The 16,944-nt window shown below is 42.8% G+C and overlaps 1 protein-coding gene across 1 annotated transcript in view; it reads right to left on the reverse strand.

Moving 5' to 3' along the window:
* KLF10 (KLF transcription factor 10) overlaps positions 1-16,944 on the reverse strand; it is a 194,012-nt gene that overhangs the window by 64,165 nt on the left and 112,903 nt on the right. The window lies entirely within an intron of this gene.

Below are 16,944 nucleotides of genomic sequence, written 5' to 3' on the forward strand. Positions count from 1 at the left end.
CAGCAGGTGGGCTCTTTGGAAAGAAGCACAACAAGTTTCAATGAACTACGTTGTATTTTGTATATCTTGGGAGGCTGGGAAGGATCAGAGGGATTCTGAAATTACAGTTGGAATTGGCAACCCTGGAAAGATTTTAATTCCTCTTTTACAATGATTTAGCTTAAAAAGTCCTAAACATGGGATATGAGCTGTCCAGACCTCTGCAAACACATACAGATCCGTTCATTCAATTAGGTGACAGCTACAACTCACGGTGGGAAAAATATCGACCAGAAAAGTTTGAAGATGGAGTTAGTGGGAATGCTTGTGCTTCTAAAGGGAGAGAAACATTTCCCAGAAAATTCATACTTAAGCGTATGTGGTCATAGCTGCTCAAATTGAGCACAGTAATTTCACAGAAGCTTCAAATACATTAATCTTACTGTCAACATTATTCAAATAGGATTTGGCTGGAAAGGCCACACAGCAGTTAAACTTGCTATAACAACACCAAATATGATAGAAACCCAAGTTCAAGGTATACTTCAGATATATGGTGTTAATTGCAGATATAATTGTCTCATCTTTCGGCTTCATCGCTTGCAAGCCATCAGGTTACAAACAGAACATGGAGAAATAACTCATTTTGATGAGTTCAATCAGATATTACCTGTTTCCTGAAGTGGTTGATTTAATAAAGGCTATTTCAGTGGCATCCGCAGCCAGTACCAATGTGATAATGACTATCATCTCAATCCTGTACGCTGTATGAAAGCATTGCTTTGGTTCACAATGGGGCAATCACAATTTCATACACATACAAGACCAATACTGAGGACTTAATCATTACACATGATGTGCAAATAATTAATTCGAAGGACCCCAGGACAGAAATCCTTCTTTGAGCCATTTCCAGATTCATACCTTGAATTTTAATTGTGCTTAAAATGTAATTTAAAGCAAAGAGCTTTTTACCACAACGAGGCTTTTCTTAGACATTGCAAGAAGGGAGATAAAGGAACTTCTGTGATGCTTTTACACCCAGATTCTTGAAGCCTACGTCACTTGGTGATATTTAGACTATGTAAGTATGGGCAATATAAGTGGTGGTCTTATTTGTAATGCAGCTATGGAGCTGTTAGGAAGAAACCTAAACCTTGCAGTTGCCTCATCCCACCACAGAAGCGATGCCTTCTTCATCACCAGAGGTACTGACTAAATACCCTCTGGTTAGATCCTGTGCTGAGGAGGATCACAGTGTAAAAAGCCCTGTTCTATGAGCAACCTCTGCAAATGAAAAGAACACAACAAGCCACAAATGTTTTTATATGTTTTAATACACATCTCCAGGGGAAAAATAATAAAAGAGATTTCCAGATTCACGACATATTGCCATAAATGCCCTTTTGAAAACATTGCATAAGAGGACATTGTAATGGCTCTGGTTTGATTCGCTATTCACACCCTATGATTTTCTTTACAGACAGAGGGACACCTTCCCACTGCCGGTCCTCGGCCAGCTGCTGCGGCTCGTGCTTTGGGGCTCATCCTGCAAACAGTTCACATCCGGGCTCTATCTCTGATCAGCTACTGACACTTACAACTGAGTAGAGACTTCCAAGGCAGAATAAAGTGCGAAGAGCAGAGGCGGCAGATTGTAAAAATCCAACCAGCCATTGTAACACACGCTGGAGGACAGCTTGAGTTTGCATATTAGCTTCTTTGTTTGTCCTTCTCTAACAGGTGATACTTCTATTGGACAGTAAATGAGCAACATTATTTGGTATTTTGTGTATGATTAAAAGCTAAAAAAAAGCCTAAGTCCTCTTTTATTCTTATGTCTTGCACCAGGTGTTCTTAAAATTTTCACCAAACTGTTGCACTAACATTCTTGTAGTCACATATCAGGAAGTGCGAAAAGTAGAAGACACTCGAATCATAGAATCACACAATACCCTGAGTTGGGAGGGTCCCATGAGGATTACTGAGTCAAACTCCTGACTCCACACAAGGCAACCTAAAAGTTAAATCTTACATCTATGAGCGTTGTCTGAATGCTTCTTGATCATGAACAGGCTTGGGGCCGTGACCACTCCCTGGGGACCTTGTTCCAGTACAGACCTCTGAGAATATGACCCAAAAGCTGTGCAAAGAGACCTTCTGTTGACAGCACTGTCACAGAGAGCACAAACTTTTGCTATGGTTGTGCAATCGTGTTGCAAGGGCTTGAGAGGATAATAATTAGTTGTGTAGGAAAAGTAGGTCTGTGGGCCTGAGTTGAGGCCCCAGGCTCAGAACACGAGCCAGGGTGGTGGAGCTGCTTAAGTAGAAGACTTTGCTTTGAAGCTGGTGGAGGCACTACCCTGGGAACACCTGCGGTTGTTGGATCTGGTCCAGAAGGTTTGGCTCCAGCACCCATGGCCCATTAAGGTTTATGCAGTGTAATACACTACAAATAAAAAGCAGTTCTGTATAGGTCCTTTGTCCTATTGGTGACATGCAGATTCTTTCCACAGTTCCATCCACGCTGGCATCCTTTATAGGAAGAATGGTTTCCGGAGCATTCATTTCTGTGATCTTCTTTAGTATCCTGAAAATGTAGCTGGAACAGAGCATGATCTGCCTTCCTTCGTCTGCCTTTTCTTTAAGAGAATATTTTGTATGCAGGTCAGCTTTATTTGCCTCCAGCTTATCACAGTTATACATCTAAAGCATCACTGCCCTCAATGTTGTCCATGCATTGTAGTCTTCTACCCAGTTGCACGGAGCATACCTCACTCACCTCCTAGGTATAGCCAAACTGAGAGGGGATATTCACGGGCCTTCTTTTTAATAAAATAAAACCATGGGGCCACTTCCCTTTGCCTGAAGATATATTTTAAACAAGAAAATATCCTGACAAAAATATTCTGAAAAAGATCAGGACAACAAATGACCTAGTAGAGTGCCTGGCTCTTTGGGCAGTAATACTGCTGAGCAAAGAACTGTCTTCTCACCCCGTGCATCATAAATCCTGTCTTCAGTTCTTAAAGTGTTCACAAAAAAATCTTTCAAAACAGAGCATAATATGAGTTCCTGCATATCTGTGTTTTAGGCTACAAACAAGGGCTTTGTCCAGCAGCAAGCTTCTTTTCTAAGGGGCAGTAGTTTCCTCTAGCATCACCATAAGTTACCGTAAGCTCCTACACTTCATGGACCATGCCTGATGCTGAAAAGAAAGTTTTATTGCTGAAAAGAAAGTTTTATTACTGAAAAGTATTTTCTGAATATTACTGAAATTATTTTTAAATACCATCCCAAAATACTTACGTGGCATGGTCCTAAAACACATATGGCTAGTACAAACTGTATCTGCAAGCACAGGACAATTTTTATATTTGTGTGCTTTTGGGAGTGAAAGAATTTAGACCAGCACTTGTAAGGTCGTAGCTGATCCTTCACAGATGATGTAGTCCTTACAGAGCAACCGGTCGCAAACTGCTATGCACTTTTCCTCTGAAATTCAGGTCCCTTTAATGTTCCTCAAAGTGTCTTTAATGCTCAGTGATATGGAAATCATGGGTAGGCAGGCATGGAAATGTCACTGACGCTGCTCATCTCGCAGAAACCCTGTGATGCCTTTGGCTGGGGTGTGTTACAACACAGGCGTTTTTCAGTCTTTTATCTCTCCAACTAAGACACCAGCATGACAGAGCCAACACCTCCAGGACATCGGAGGATGTGACCTATGGAGCAGGACTGATGCTGTGTATCCTCTTGCAAGCCCCAAATGGCTGGGGAGCTGCGGGTCACCCTCCTCTGGCCTCTTGCACTGCACTGAAGCTTAGTACAGCTTTCTGTCTTAGCTGGGTTCAAAAGAAGGCCAAACTAAACCTCAATCCAAACAGACAAGCCCTGTGTGCCCCTACAAGCTTATCAGCATGGCTGAAGCTTTTCTTCAATTTCTCGTTCGCTTGTTTGCATGTAGAAATCTGCAGTCACTGAACAGGCCTGGCCCTGTGCGTGACTCCCTGCACCCAGAGCTGGGTCGGCTGGTTGGGTAACGCACTGTACCCCCAGAGGCTCCCCCCGCTAATCTGGGGCCTGCCGAGGATATTTCGGGAGTTAGTGAGGTGGAAGAGAATGTCCTCCTGGGCATGTGCTGCCCTGAAACTTTAGTCCGTTTGCACGAGTCATTTGAAACCTCTTCTTGGTCCCAGCTGAAAAGGTGCTAAATCCACAGTAGCTAAAGCAAGACTGAAACAGTGGAAAGTTCTGGGGGTTTCCCTTCTCCTTCTCTCTCTTCAGCACTTGTAACTACCTGGTAATTAGTCGCCTTTCCAGCACCCATCACTATACAAGGCTTGTGCTGTGTTCAGAGAGTATCAGCTTTCCAAAGCGCTGCACATAACTCTTGGGTAAGATAAAAGTGAGAGGATAAAGACCTAGGATATTTTTACCGGGACTATTTTTATTTGCCGTATGAACATAATTCCTACCCCTGCCTCAGGCGAAGACAAATAAAACGGCAAAGATGACAGCTACCCTTACGCCTAGACAGGCAGAGCGCTCCATCCTGCCAAGGCGTGGGTTTGCCTGCTCCGTCTCTAGCGGAGCTGCCTCTGTTGTAGTGCCATCAGTGTGGAAACACTGCTGCAAGAACATATTTTTGGCCGTCACTCAGAAACTCCTGCCAGCCCTCCGCAGAGCCTGGGAGACCTTCTACGCTGTGAGCTTGCCTTTAATGGGAAGGTCCTTACAGAATATATGATTTCTGCATCACTCTCAGAGTTCAAATGTTCAGATAATCTGTAAATGAAAAAAAAAAATCCACAACCAACGAACAAACCTGACAGCCCTGCAGAGTCCCACCTGCGACATGCTACTGCTCTAAAAGCTACAGAATTACACCCAGCTTCCTTCCAAACTCACCCATATGATCAAATTCTCCTTGGACGAGGACAACAGAGAGTTTGTGGCTGCATTGCAATTGCAGAGGTAACAAACAGAGGGACACTTCTGTCCTACCTTCTCCTTTTTTGACCACCTTAAACCTAATCTTCTATATTACCCATAGTTTGTAAAATTGCAGCCAAGAAATCTCTACAACACTCTCTGCCCCACCTTTTGCACTGTGCCCAGCCATCCCTACACACCCGACGGCAGCACTTAACCCCATTTCGGGAGCTATAGAGTCAGAGAGGCTTAAAGGAGGATTTGGGGGATGTCATCAACGACCTCCCAAGGAGGCTTCTTGCACCAGGATAGCAGTGGAGGTTGCCAGGGGACATGGTGTACTGCCCAGACAGTATTGCTGTGTGGTTGCACCTTGGCACGTCTGCCTTGCTTGCTGAGGTATGGTGGGAAAAGGTCTGAGCTACCGGGAGTAAGCTGGGACTTTCGCAATGTGTTCGCTGTGTGCAGTAGAAGTCAGCTGGAACACATTTTAAAAAGCCCTCCAAATGCAGAGCAGGGGTGGCCACATAAGAAGACTGTGCAAAACAGTATTGCACTTTGAATTCATATTCTCACTTGAAAACAGCTTATTTCCAGGGTGGATAAGCCCAAAGATGGAAAAGACTGCTTAAGCACAGAAACATGAGTAGCAGAAATGCATCAGGTAATAACAATATAGAAAACGTGTAGCACAGATTTCCATTCTCTCTCATGGTGCAAGGAGAAATAGACAGTTGAAGAAATCAAAATGTGACACATTCATAGGTGATGTGAAGTAAGGTTGTTTCTCATGAGGGACAGTTCAGCTGTGGGACTCCTGGCTAGTAGATGTTACTGATGAAAAGCCCCATAGGAGTCACTAAGGGCATGAATACTAACATGAGTGTTCAGTGTTACAACAGTTTGAAATTTTGAAATCAGTCAGAGTTTACCCTTATCCTTAGGTAATCAAGATTAGGACATTTCTTGCTCCTTCCTCTTCTGACTACTGTTAGGGAAAGGATATAGGACTGCGTGAGCCATGCGGCTAATCCCGCGAAACAGCTGGTGTGACATATGCATGGATGTCACATTAAAAAATGGTGTGACTTGGTAATAGTTATAGCCTCAGTGACAGTGGCATTCTTCTTAAGTAGTTTCTCACCCACTTGTGTATTTTACTTTTCATATAAATTCATGAATAAATTGAAAGTGAAAATAAAAAAATGTTGAATCTAGTGAATGAACTACCCAGTGACTGGATGGGAGGTAGAGGCTCCCAGGAGTGTTTGTTCACTGCCCTTTAAAAACAGATAAATGTCTTAGATTACAGATGTATTATGTCCTTAGATATATGCTAATTCTCAGTTATAATTAGCCCTGCACACTTTGTTTCCACAAAGGAACATATATGGGATATATATGAACTCTCTGTAAAAATAGTCTACTCTGAGTATTAAGAAGTCAAAATCAAAAAATAATCACGTAAGCAGAAATATCCAGCTGTGTGTGCACATCGCCAACTTGGCAAAGCACATATCAAGTATTAGATCTCACTCCAATGCACCAGTTCCCTTGCAAGCACCAGCTCTTATCAGATCACAAAGTCTGGATGAATCCATTGGGCTGGCAGTGTGACATTAAGACCAGCAGGATGTGCAAGCTGCCGAGGCAAAAGGTCTCTGCAAACACAGCAAGCCAGCCGCAGTGTCGCGACACTCACTAAGGGATGGTGAGAGCCTGGGATATTATGTGGTTCAGAGCAATGAAGCACAGAAACGTGCCCTACTCTTTCTGCCCAGCCAGCCCTTGCTCAGCTGTGCGTTGTCCACACAGACACGAGATCCGCTTCACCACAGAGAAGTAAATAATTTACTTTTATCAGAAACAAGCTAATATGGCAAAGCAAGCAGATACGCTCCGTGTACCCTGGACGCCAAGCCTTGCTCCCTGGGACACCTCCTGATGCTGCTGTGGCTCTGAGCAGGGCACTGCAGGGCTGGATCAGCCCAGGGGCTATAGATACACCCATGTAAACAACCAACGGTGCCTGGCTATGGAGGAAAGGGAAGGTAGGAGAGCAGAGCCACCCCACAGAGCAACTTGCTGGTTTTCCTCAGCCCCTTCCCCGTCGCAAACCCCAAATTTCTGCTTTCATTCCTATCACTGTCTTGCTGCAAAAAATAGACATCTCCTCAGCCTCACTGCTGAGGGCCAGATTTCCATGACTGTTAAGCATTCATATTCCTAAATGAAATTAATGAGAGCCATGGATGCTCCAGATGTTGGGAAGCACAATGTTAATTCCTTGATGCCCTAGGGCATGTCTATAATAGAAAAACTGCCCTGCTTTAACTAGATCAGTTTTAAAATCTGAGATTTTAACAGTGAGATTTTTGCCACTTGAGAAGTTCAGACAAGGCTTCTTGTTCCCAAGCGTTCTTGCTGTGTTTGTTATGAGGCACTTTCCAACTAATCCACAGTGTTTGCAGAGAGCTGGAAGGCCATGGGGCTCCTGTTCCCTCCCTTGGGTTGCAGACCTCCAGCCCTGATTCCCAGGCATCTCACTTCTGTTTCATCCCATCCCATGCTGCCTTCAAGCAGGGAACCAGACCCTGGACTCACAGAGGTCCCTGCCAACCTTAATTATTCAGCATTTCTCGCTGAATATCTGAGTGGACTTCAGCTTTTGATTCTCTAAAAGCCATAGAACCAAGGAGTGGGGGCATGTCCACACTGAGCACATTGTTTTGTGAGGTTAAGGCAGTATAAATATAATTCCAGGTATGTGTAACCCCTCCAAATCCAGGGGTGCAATTAGAGGACCAGACTGGGATAAACTGGATATACAGGAGATTAAACCCAGGCTCAACTTTTGCTCCTGGTACCCTGGAAACCTGTAAGCCTCTGGGCCAAAAACTCCCAGGAGCTGTTGTTATTTAGGAGGAGAGGTGAAAGAAACTCAAGGGCCATCTACAAATCAGGGCTACCACAGCACAGCAACCAGAGTGGTCCCTGACTCGCAGGAGAGCATTGCCCTGGAGGGCTTATGGCGGAGAGGAGCAGATCCATGTGCAATGTGTGAGGAAGAGGCTTGAATCTGCAAATATAATAGAAAAAAACACACTGAGAAGAAGAAAAGCAGACGGGAAGGAAGAAGTCAAGAGCAATTAACTTGCTTAAAGAAGAAATAAAACACACAAAACACGGTTAAAGCCTAATAATAGTTTGTTTTATAAGCAGTTGCTGCAGTTAGCATAGGGACGTGGTTCTGCTGCAGAGGAAGGGAAGTGATCCACCTAGCATTTTCGCGAGCAATATATGTTCTGCATTGCCAAAAAGTGTCTTTTTTTTTCATTTTTTTAATGTGGAGAATCAAAGCTTGCCATAGAGCAACCATCCAGCTGTTAATAGATGACCTCCCCCTCCATCACGGCCAAAGAGAGGCCATTTCTTTCCCACTGACAAGAATGCCCTTTCTGAGCATATTTTTACCTGAAACACAGATAGTAAGACAGAATTTAGATAGTTGGTTTCAAACATGATGATTCCAAATTGAACTGTACCATTGCTGTCCTTTCTGAAGCTCTCCTGTGCTCACTCTCTTCCTCCTCTTTGCTGGGAAGCGCATCCTTTCAGCCAGCCTTGGCGTGGTAGGAACCAGCAGTCCTAGCAGAAGAGTCACGTTTCAAACTAAATCTAAATTTCTGCTGTTGATGAGCAAAGACAGCCTGGAGAAGGCAGCCGTTCCTGCAGCAGGGCCATTCTCACCCCGGGCTATGGGCTGACGGCCTGGGTGCAGTCTTTGCTCTAACACTGCTTCACCGGGAGCAAGCTGGGTCCCTTCCCAGTGCTTCACTCTCCCCATCCATAAAACAAAGACATACAAGTAACACATCTGACTGTGAGATCTACAAATGAAAACGGTATTAAAGAGATATTGTTGCTCTTATTGTTTATTATTATACACACTTTTACGTCTCATTTCTCACCTGCAATGTGGTAGGCACTGTCTCACATGAAACTTGTAACTGCATCTACCGAATTTGATTGTTTGCCATCCAAGTTGTGCTTTAGGCAAGAAAAGGTGCTTCCTTATCTTACAGCTGCCTCAAATTCATGTAACAAGCGTCAACAGTTCTTCCAGCTATCTTTCTTGTTCTCAATGCATGCCTTATCTTAAGAAGGTCTTGTTTCATATAATATTTTCCAAATCCAGAGAATTCAGTTCAAGTTCATGTCTATCTTTATTGTTTAATTGAAACATAGTCAATCCAGTTACTAATTCACCTAAGTAGAATAAATATGATTCAAAGGAATATGACATGGAAGAATCTAGTTCATTATTTAATCCAAGTCCAGAAAAGCCCAGTAAAAAGACAGATCTTTAATATTTTCAGCTGCAGAATAAACAAAGGGCAAAATGATGCAAAAGGTGGTGGTGGAATTAACTGAAAGATGTTTATTGTGTTTCTGCATTCCAGGTGTAAAACAGAATAAAATGCACTCCTTGCCTGAATTTTGGAATATAATTGTAGACAAGACATAAAGATGAAATACCAAAGAAGGCCACTGCTGAGTGATCACTTATCCTCCTAAATAAGGGGTAAGTGCTACAGTAAACCCTGGTGCCTCCTATGAGGTCATTTCATTCCGGTAAAGGAATGAGTATCTTTCCAACAAGCAATGTTTTACTGGGAGTAAACGTCCTACCAGGACTCCCAAACTCTGGTATGAACATGCAGTAACTCACCTCTTACCTTTAAAACAATCTTTTTTAATCTCACTTTGGCTAATACACAACGCTAAACCACTAGTCTGGCTGTGTTTCAGGTCTTCTTTTCATAGGAAAATCAATATAGTGCTACACAGCAGTAAAACTCAGGTCTGAGATGACACGGCTTGTGACTATTAGCAGGTTGGATGGTATGAATGTTTGTTTATCTGGGCCTTGCTGCTAAAATTCACCTTCTGCACATACAGAGATTGCGATTTTAATATGCTTAAATTGTATCCCCAGGGTATAATCGTATTCTACACATTCAGTGGCAGCTTTGCAGCTGAGTTAATCTGACAAGATTTGACTTTATATTTCTTCAAACACAGCAAAGACAACAGCCTTCTCCTAGACTCAATCACTGTTTTCAAAACCAGGCTTTGCTTCCATGCTTGAGACCTAACTACTGCCAATTTCAGAGTACGCTCGTCACCTTAACCTTATCCCTGAGTTCCTTATCCCCAACAGCCATGCAAAAACTCACAGAATTTAAATGCTATATTGGTGAAGACTATACATGTACTTAAGAAAAGCCAGTAGACCAAGCAGCATTTTCATTTGAATGTCAGCTTAAAACCGAGTCTTTTTCCGCACTTTCATTAATGTGAAACATAACAACTGCTGCCTTAACCTGCAATTTCTGTAAGACTGGAAAAATAGAGCTGTGTGTTTTGATTTTTGTGAATAATCCCTCTGAACTCTCCTTCCTGGTAACAGCCAGGACAGAAAAAACATCCCAGGAGAAAGCAAGCGTGAGATGGAGGGCTCACCTATACCTTTGGAGACCATAACACTGTTACAAAACTCTTCAAAGTTTTGATGCTTCCTGCTTTTACCAAGGCTGGAAACATCGGTTCCAAGCTCAAGAAACACGAGACGCCAGCAGTTTTCATTAATTTTTCACTGAAGATCCTACTTGCACCCTCACGTCCCCCTGAGACAAGCCTTTCTTGAATCTTTTCCTGCAGGTTGCTTCTTTTACTGAACAGGATCAAGAAATCCTGAATAATACAAAGATGAGCAAAAGAAGCCACAGGTCATCAAGTCTAATGAAGATTTAATTGTGCTTTGGACAGAGGATTGGCTGGTTTTAACTGACTTTGCTATTTTGTCTGTATTTTTAAATATACTGCTTAGATTTCAGTACTTCTGAAGTCCATCTGCCCATTGGTAAAGAAAAACACTGTGAGAAGAGAGGGAAGACTTTCCACTGTCACTTGGGGATTATACTTAAATACCCAGATTTCCCAACAGGTAAATCATTGCCCTTTTGGCAAATTAAAAATAAACAGGCAGTGATATGTAAGTGTCACATAGTCAATGTGGTCGCCTTGGAGGTATGCTGGGCAAAACGGGACTTCGGCTCCTGGGAACCTCTAGTGAAATATTAGCTTTGCTGCACGTCTGTGAAGACCCAAACATACCGTCGTTTATAGACCGTGAGAAACGAGGGCAAAACTAGTAATCACAAGATAATCTGTACTAACATTGCCCTCTATCAGAAATTTTAAGTAAAGATAAAATTATCACATGATTTATAAGTTTTGTTTTATGCAGATTTTTTTGTTGTAGTTAGCATAAGAAACATGTAAACCTGTATAAACCACAACCACATACATAATTTTCCGTCTGTGAGGACCTGACGAGCCGTTCAGTGCAAGTGCTGCACGAATCAGCCGTGCAGCTCGGTGCTCCTGCGCCTGCTGAGCTCTCGCACCAGCTCTCGCCTTCCAAGCGCTGGCACATTTACAGCCACTGAAAAGATCAGGTTAAAGAACTGATTCAACTGAAAAATAATGGGAAGGGGTGAAAAAAAGGTTGTTTTTCATCCACATGAGTGCACTGTGTGGCCGCAGACTGCTGGTGCAGCGCTGGGCGGAACGGGAGGTAACATGGGGCAGGGACCAGCAGGCAAGGACAAAGAAGGGAGACGAAGACTTTGACTTTGTAAGTCAACTTTGACGTCAAATAGTTTCTTATAAAACTGTGCCCTAAAGTATTTTCTAATATAATTCTGTGATGGCGAAAATATTTGGCCAGGATTATAACCAAAGGATCTGAATGAGAGGAAACCGAGAACTTAAGATAATACAGTAAGTTATTCAAACCGGTTTCTTAAAAATAACTTTAAAAGGAAAAAATCTCTAGAATGGTTATATAGGAGTGAGATCAGGCTTTTTGTTTTTCCTATCAAAAGCACTATAGTAGTAGCCTGTATTATCTCTAGCCAGCAACTTCTATGTTCAAAGGTACCATCTACGAAGGCACAAGGGATGTCCTGCTCAGTTAAATGAGTGCTTGCAGATCTGGGTGCCAAATTATAACAGTTAGTACTTTACTGTCACTCGTATCTTCAGAAAATGTAAGTTGTCAATCCATTATTGCTATTACTGGTGTGATTATATATTGCTGCCATTTTTCAGAATATACAGACATTTAATTAATTTAAATAATATTCTGTGATACTGAAATAGCCTAAACAGGATTTTAATCCAGTGAAGACTCACAGGGGGGTTCAGGCATTTAACTCCAGTGAAGTGACATCTGGCATCACTGGTGTCCACAGACCTTATTCCTGGCTGCTCCCACAGCTCCCAAAGCAGCCAACCGTTCTGCTGACAGTTCCCCTGGCTGTCTGCTGGACAAATTTGTAGCTGTCTGAAATACTGTGCACCCCACAAGTTCTGCTGGCATGGACAGGCCAGCCGAGCCCAGCCCTGGATGCAGGTGCTTCGGCCAAAGAGCACATTGCCCGATGAGCAAAGGTGGTAACCCCAGCCCTATTCGAGAGTGAGGCTAACACGAAGGCTGATGCAGCAGTGTGGGCATGGAAGTGTCACACAGCTACAGCGCTGAACGTGTCCCCAGGCATTGCTGACCATAGAATCATAGAATGGTTTGGGTTGGAAGGGACCTCCAAAGGTCACCTAGTCCAACCCCCCTGCAATGAGCAGGGACATCTGCAACTAGACCAGGTTGCTCAGAGCCCCGTCCAGCCTGGCCTGGAATGTCTCCAGGGATGGGGCATCTACCACCCCTCTGGGCAACCTGGGCCAGTGTTTCACCACCCTCATGGTAAAAAATGTCTTCCTCATGTCATGGGTGTCCCCCACAGTGATTGCAGGAAGAGTGGGCCTCTGGCCTTTTTTCCCTCGTCCCTCTGCATACAGAGCTGCAGCCTTCCCAGAGCCAGAGCCAGAGCAGCACAAGAAGCCCCATCAGCTTATCTCTACAACAGAGCTCTACACCAGAGGCTCTGGAACACAAATTCATGACAGCATTGAGCTTCCCGGTGCCCCCTCCCATAAATCAGGTGCTTTTCCAAACACCTCAGCTCCGAGTCCTGCATCAGTAGGATGGATGCTCCAGGACTGTGCCCTGCGCTGAACGGGCGAGGCAGCGGTCACTGACACTGCCCACGACTGTTCTCTGCGTGGTCTGGAACCAGGCTTTGGATGTGGGTTTCAGGTCTGTCCGAGTACAGCCTGCCCCAAAGCTTTTTGGGCACGCTGGTTGAAGTCTTTCTGTACCCGTCCTGATGCTGCCCACATTGTGTAGAATAATTAAATGCTCATATGCATAAATACATATAAATGGGGACTTCAGCTTCAATTGAGGTAATTCAGGGATTTTTAAAATGTTTGGAAAATTCAAATTTATTATCTTCCTCAAGCCCTTAATCTGCAGCTGAAAGCCAAGGATGCAGTTTTAAAACAGAGAAGCAGCCACAGCAGAGACATTCTGTCTCCTTCACAACGCTTGGCTGAAGAAAATACACCATTTCTGCTCCAGTTTGCAAACATCTTTTTTCAAAGACTTCAATTTCAGTCTTAAGGTTTGTGTCTCCCAGGCAACATCAAGAAAGATTAAAATGCAATGTGCTTTCATAGGTATCTTTTATTAAAATGCTTTCAAAAAGCCACCTCCAGGAAAAATAAAAGCAAATAACAAAATAATACAAGTTTATTTTCTCTCCACTTTCTTTGAATAACTTTGGGAAAACAAGAATATTTTTTCTCTCATATTCCTATCAGCCAAACTGATGAAGGCTGGAGAATGGGATCTTATACAACACTTTCCCTGTGTTACACAGAACATCATTTCTTATTTTTCAGATATTTGAATGCTGTGCAACTTGCTACTAGGACATATGTACAGCAATATTATTCTTTTCTATCTTTTGAACTACAGATATGCTCAAGCTTTAGAAAACATAGCTTTCCATTTTTAGGGCTTTATTGTACAGAAAACTGCAAATTGTACAGAATCTTTATTTCAGCACCTTTATCACCAGGATAAAAAGAAATCCCACTAACACCTTAATAAAACTGTGACTAAAAGTCTGATCATGTTAAAACTTATTATAATATTTCCATTGTCACCAGAAAGTCAGTTTGTCAGCTTTCGTTTCTATAAAATCTGAGGAACACAGCTTCAGAGAATGCCAGAAAGTGAGGCAAATCTATACCATCTCTGCCAACCTCTGTTCTGTATGTCATCTACATGCCAAAGAAGAACACGTAGCTCTGCAGAGATCACTGCAGAAAAGTTTGCTACACGTCAAAACAAATAACTAGAAAGAAAATGGGTAGGTAATCAGAATCCAAATAAAATCTGAATTTCCCTCCGAAATGCTTGGAGATGTCGAGTCACTGCACCAGAATGAAAAGCTAAAATCCTTTCACCACGTTCATTTTAGAAACACTTGTTGCCATGAAGGAACATGGAATGGAAACCTCGACTCACTAAGCAAATGAGATGGTTTTCAGGGGATGGAGCCCTTGGACAGCATCTGCTAGCAGCCTGCAAGGGGCTTTTTGTCTGCAGCTCCTGCGCTGCCAGTGTGGGTTCCCCAGCCAGGACTCCTGGTGCTGCACACGTGCCCCGGGTCGTGGAAGCCCCGTGGGACTCTTCTCCAGTCCCGGGTACCGTCACCTTCATCACCAGGATCCACCAACAGTGGCAGCTACTTTGATAACCCACCTCCTGTGTCCTGATTTTCGCTCTCCAAACCTAAAAGAGCGACTGCTTTCCGCAGCAGGTAAAAGACCAGCCCTAAAGGCAGTCCTGCCCCTGCCACCTCTTGCCCAACTCGTGGGTGAATTTTCTCAATCCTAAGTAGTTTTATCTGCAAATATCTTTGTGCACCCTGGTGCATGCTCAAGTCAGTCTGTTTAGTCTGTGCGTAAGAGTTTTCCAGAACAAAAATGAGTCATTTAGATATTCAAAGCATAAAGCCTATGTGGAGAGCTGATCCAAGGTCTTTTTTGACATAAATTTGGGTTGTAGAATGAGATTTCTATGCAATGATTTAAAGATAGAATTATTTTTCAAAAAAGAAAACAGAAAACAATCTAGGTTAAAAAAACCCATTACAGTCCCCCCCTCCCCAAATGAAATGTCAAAAAATACATTTCTCAGACCATTAAAAAAAAAGAAGTGTGTACTATTTCTTTCAGGCTTCTGAGTCTTCATAAAAATACCCCTGTCAGGCCAGATGGAACTATGTTATAGGCAAGTAAGTTTATAAAAATATTAGTGAACATATCTGTTTAATCTACCATATACCCACTCATAACGTAGCAGCTCTAGTTTTAAATGTCATTCTTTACAGTATTCTCCATGAGACCATTTATAACTACTGCACACCTGGCTTGGGTTTCTAACCAACAACTTGCTTAAAGACCAGGTTGCAGCTCTCCATTATTGTGTGTTTATTCTGAGGGTGCTAATATCCCAATTATTTCATTTTTGTTAATTGTTTTCCCCTATTTTGTTTTCTATCGAAGAGCTATAGATTGCCTACAGGCCTGCTTTGTACCTTATTGATGTTAATTTACCAAATAGCAAGTATTGTAATAAAACAAACCACATTAGGTAGTGGACTTTAAGTGGCAGATCATAGGTCCTTTTTCTCAGAATCCCCTCCTGCAGTTTTACAAGCATGTTGTCATCACACAGGTTAGAAATGCCTGTTATTCTTCTGTTAAGTACCAATTTTATAGTATCATTTACTAACTACTCTGTTTATTTATAGAGGTTAATGCCAAGTTTCCATCTGATAGCTTGGAGCTATGGATCACTCAAAAAAATCTTATCTTGTTCCAAAAATAACATAGACAAGGACTTGCGTTTGGTGGTGAGTGCTGGCATATGGCATGTATTGCCACATTTTGAGGAAATGGCTTGCAATAATAATGAGAAAATGTTTCTATTGTGAAGTTTTATAATAATTTCCACTGAAAATTGAGTGTTAATAATTCAGCCATTAAGAAATGATTCTCGGTGGAACTTGTAATGCGGGTATTTAAAAATAAGTTTGCCCACTTTTAATGTGGGTAAGTTTCTGTTTAAATGAGTTATTTTAGAGTATGCTTTTTTATACTGATACGAGCATTGTCTCCCTAACTAAATTGTACCAGTTGGAACATGTTGAGTATTATAAATGGCTGTGGGCAGCTCCATAACGGGAGCGTTTTCAGAAGCCTCTTGGGGTTGAAGAACAACATAAATGGCTGAAGTAAAACTGAGCTGCCATGTTAGGGGTTGTTTCACAACATCCACACTTTGAACTTGACTAAGCAGAGTTTGGAGGTGCTAGATCTACAAATACTTAAGGGGGAGAAGACCACTGGACTAGAGGAGTTGCTCCCAGAGACACAAAGCCACGTCCTTTGCTGGGCTGGGACCACGTGAAGTCACCTTTTTGGAGTCCGTGATCCCATTTGTGCTCCCTCTGTGCTGCAGTTCCTCACCAGCCATCCACAGCTGTAGGATGGCCCTAACTTGTGCCTACTTCAGAAAATAGAAAAAAAGTAGGAAAAAATAGTTTGTTTCAGCAAAACCAGCAAAGCAGTTTGCTTTTTGTACATGGTTCCTGCTTTGTCCAGATAATATTGTAAATTAAAACCGTAAGCAGTTGCAAACAAGAAAAGGAATTTACTTTTCTAGCAATAGAGCGACTTCCGGTCTGCTATTTTTCATTTAGCAATTACTGCATAAGGTAAGAAAAACGGGGGTTGGTGCCAAAATAAGACAACAACTGTTTCTCAGCCCATCTTTTCCCACTCTTCACCTGCTGGGAAATTGTCTTTCCCAAATCCTTCCCTGCAGACCCACAGCAGCCAAGCACTTCAGGACACATACACACCGACAGTTGTGCTCACGAACTACCACCGCGTTTTCCAAGACTGTGTGTTTTCCAAGAGCTGCTCTGAGGAAGATCAGCCAGCCCCAGCCAAAACACACACACACATTTTCAAACCTGTCTGTCC

This window comes from Caloenas nicobarica, chromosome 2 (genome assembly GCF_036013445.1).
Source record: "Caloenas nicobarica isolate bCalNic1 chromosome 2, bCalNic1.hap1, whole genome shotgun sequence".
Taxonomy (NCBI): Eukaryota; Metazoa; Chordata; class Aves; order Columbiformes; family Columbidae; genus Caloenas; species Caloenas nicobarica.